The sequence below is a fragment of the Genypterus blacodes genome, unplaced genomic scaffold, assembly GCF_046128005.1.
Source record: "Genypterus blacodes isolate CSIRO-AG114 ecotype Tasmania unplaced genomic scaffold, CSIRO-AGI_Gbla_v1 ptg000043l_1, whole genome shotgun sequence".
Classification (NCBI taxonomy): Eukaryota; Metazoa; Chordata; class Actinopteri; order Ophidiiformes; family Ophidiidae; genus Genypterus; species Genypterus blacodes.
In genome coordinates, this window is record NW_027466856.1 from 774,556 (window position 1) to 778,518 (window position 3,963).

At 42.2% G+C, this 3,963-nt stretch overlaps 1 long non-coding RNA gene across 1 annotated transcript; it reads right to left on the reverse strand.

Moving 5' to 3' along the window:
* Window positions 1-2,319: 2,319 nt before the first annotated feature.
* Window positions 2,320-3,109, reverse strand: LOC142999304 (uncharacterized). The gene is made up of 3 exons (XR_012963302.1): window positions 3,046-3,109; window positions 2,838-2,876; window positions 2,320-2,599 (listed from the first exon to the last, which is right to left on the reverse strand). It is a non-coding gene; the product is annotated as an uncharacterized LOC142999304 (long non-coding RNA).
* Window positions 3,110-3,963: the final 854 nt, after the last annotated feature.

Consider the following 3,963-nt stretch of genomic DNA (forward strand, 5'->3'; position numbering starts at 1 on the left):
CAAATCTATGACCATCAAAAAATATGGACGCAATCACACATCAATGACAGAATAGAGAGAGAGTTTTTATCCTTACAGCTTTCACTACACCGCAACCATTACATGCTCCTGGCTTCAGAGGGCGCTATCCTACTACAGCTACGCTTACAGTTACAAGCGACTCACACAGAGTGTTTGCTGACTCTGAATGGAGGCAGCCTGAGTCAGATCCTCCACACGTTACGTCGGTATGAACTGAAGAACTCAACTCTGTTCACACCTTCCTGAGGATCTGTGACGACAAAGAGAGGGAGAGATGAAGAACTGTGGACACAAATGTGCCTCAGGTCCTCTGGAATTGTCTCTCATGCACAGACAATCAGACTACAGAGGCTGATATTTGGGTGGCACCAAGTTTCTGATGTGAACTGTATCAGCAGCAGAACAATTTAAGTGTCAAAAGTTTTGGAATAGTGTTGCAACAAACAGGTAAGCTGTCTGGCCCATCTGATGAATGCATTTATCAAGTTAATCTGAAATGGGAGAGAACAGGGTTGCAGTGACTCGCAGTCTACGAGTAAAAGGAAGAAAGATGAGACTGGATTCTGACCTGTCAGACAGATGAAGTGAACGTGATCACCACAGTCTTGATCCTGCCACAGGAAGTTGGTATTTTGGTTCATGCCAATGCAGGGACTGGTCAACTGCCAAGTGGAGGTGTTTTTCTCCCAGTTGACGTAAGTCAGGGACTCACCGGACATCCAGAACCACTTGCCGTCCATCAGGTACCTATGGAATGGATTACCGGACCTTTGAGCTATAAATAGTGTAGGTGGTGATGTATACAAACACATCAGCAGCTGGAATAAAACAAATTTAAGGTCTTGGGTATAAACTGCAGCAGATTCCCATGAAGACTCAGGTCCTTCCTGTCAACATGACAGTTTGTCACAACTAGAGCTTATGGATTGTAACTTCTGTTTCATTATTATTGCCTCTTTAATGGCCTCTAGTTAACCTACCAGATGGTTGGCAGGTGATGCAGTGGTGTTATAAATGGCACCAATATCAAAATAATGAGAGTGAATTATCTTTGAGAATGGAGGGAGGCCTGCACAGAGGGAGTTTAATGGCATCAGGAAAAAATCACATTTTCATGACTGCAGAAACCTCCACCAGTAATACAATGATGTCATTGCGCTTTTATGTTATCAAACAGCTTGACTGGAGAAGATTTAAGTCAAACCTGCCAATTTGACTTTGTAACTTTGTGAATGTGTGGAGGATCTAAGACCAAACCACTCCTCAGCAAATCCTCAATGGATCAACACCAAAAACTCTACAGAAAATCAGCAGCAACAGAAAATCATCAGTGATGCAAAGTATAACATATATGTAGTATATAAAGTATGAAATATAATTATAAAGTAAAGCTGCTCCTTTTATATGGACTGAGAGTGAAGGTTCCTTATTAACAACTCAGGTAGAAGCCTGTTGTCAGTCATTTACATAAATGATAAAAGAAACATTGGGAATGAGACAGCAGTGTGGTGTTTGTGTGTGTGTTTTCAGACAATGTCACTAGGTAAACTGATTTGCTGGAAAGTTTCCCTTTTAAATGGTCTGGATCTAACTTGACCTATCTAGGAATGAAGGTTTCTCCATGTCTGGATGGTTTTTGGAAGCTGAACCTTCATCTTTGCTATTCTATATCAGAGTACCTGCGCAGTCCCAGCCAAAGGAGGTTGGTGAGCGGGAAGGAGGCGTCAGTCAACACCTCCTCCACCTCCCTCTGCTCCTGCAGGCTGTGGATGGTGAGCAGGTCCCAGTAGAAATCTCTGCAGTAGAACAGGGCGTCCGACCAGCACAGCTTCTTACCCACCACCACCACGTTCCTCTGCCCCACCACAGCAGTGAAGGTGGGTGGAGGTGGGACCTCTTCTAGAAATGTGGAACAGGACACCAGTCACACTCATCAGTCTTTGTTATCTACATATCCTCACTTAGGACCTTAAAGTCAGACTGCTTCTGAATGTAACATCAGATAGCTGCTCATCACTTACCACTGTACACTTCAACCTCACACAACGTCAAATATTTCCCAGAGCCAGGAAGGTACACGTTGACAAATCGACCTTCCATCCCTCCACACTGAAAGGTGTGGGTCTCTCCACCTGGGATGGAGGAGATGATAGCACACCTAAAGCCATAGAGTGAAACTTATTACAGGGTTACAGAGATGATCCATCTACCAATCACATCAACCTGAACTCAATTATTAAGATGAATGAACAAGACCGACAGAGGAGGAATCACAATCATCTCCTGCAGGATCACCTTGGGTTGATGTTGCCGTTGTTGTCTGGTGTGTTGCCGATGAGGATCTCAGCGTTGTCAAGCCTCTCAGGAACATCATTTCTATTGGTGATTTTGATGTAACTGATCCTGTAGACACCTGGCAGAGTCACTCTCCACCAAGGGTTGGACTCTGCTTGTGTGTGGGTGCAGAACGAGTAAGTCGGGTTTGTGTTCCCATCAATGGCCCTCGGAGCATCAAGACCACCAAAGATTGTTGACTGCACTGCTGTTCCAAGTGTTGCCACATTTGTTAGAGAGGCAGCTGGAATGTGAGAAAACATTAGTGTCCATACTTTCCTGACATGACAGATTTTTGAAACACTAGAATATTAATCATTTATTTGGAATGTGTGACTTTGGAAAGGAAAGGACAAATACTTTTGATTGTTGTTGCAAAAGAAGAATAAGGTTAAATTAAAGTATGTAATGTGAACCAGAAGACAAGCTGAGCTTTATAGCACAGCTCATGGGGATCCTACAAATAAACAAACAAATCTTACCTGCTAAATATGATAAGAGCCATAACTGGGAGACAACGCCTGAGAATGAAAATATACCAAGAATGTTTAAAAGATAAACACTACAAATTAAAACCAAAACTGCATTTTTCACTTAGGAACATAGTGGAACAATTTTTTTGGTTCTATCTCTATCCGTGTTGTTGCATTGATGGCTATATGGGTGATTTTTATATAATATCATACTCACAAAATGCGTCTCTGGAGGTCTTTGTCGGCTGCATGTTCTCACTGAACTCTCATGTCAGAGGCTCCGATGATGGACGGAAATAGTTTGTCTGCTTCTGTTTTGATGCTACAAACCTTCGCAAAGGATGTAAATATTTTTGCATCTGACTCATTATAATGAGGACGTAGCTCATTTACCAATCAAAGGTATTTAAACTTGATCCATGTCCCTTCTGGACACCAATTTCCTTATCACTGAACTGTAACATCAACAACTCGCTTAAAAACAAAATCCAACACAGAGACACAAGCACAGAGGTCACAGCCATCTGGACACGTGTGATTGGAGGATTGAGGGATATGCTGATTAGAGGCTTGAACCTAGGATGTGAGGTCACTGGAAGCATCCTGACAGCAACAGCAACCCTGAGGAATTATCATACCTGTCAAGTTTGAGACATTTTGGCCAATAAGCTCCTGATATCAATGTACATCCTTTTAAAATAAGATAATTAGTGGGCAACCTGAAATCTTGCCACATCCAACCACTGATGTATTCAATGCATTTACTCAGTGGTTGTATTGGACCATAGTCCCCTGGTCCTCTGGTTATGTACATTTGGTTTCCAGTCCGTCTAGTAATCTTTTGTGGCCGACCGTATGGAATGCAGCATGTTGAAGTGGATGTTAACAAGAGCCATCATACTTAAAATGCATTTCTTTAGGTCTTTGTTGGTTGCATGTTCTCACTGAAATCTCATGTCAGAGGCTCAGACGATAGACTGAAATAGTTTGTCTGTTCCTGTCATGATACTATGACGTAATGATGTACATTTTGCATGTGACTCATTATGATGAGGGTGTAGCTCATTTACCAATGAAAGATATTTAAACTTGATCCATCCCCGATACCAATTTCCTTATCACTGAACCGTATTGT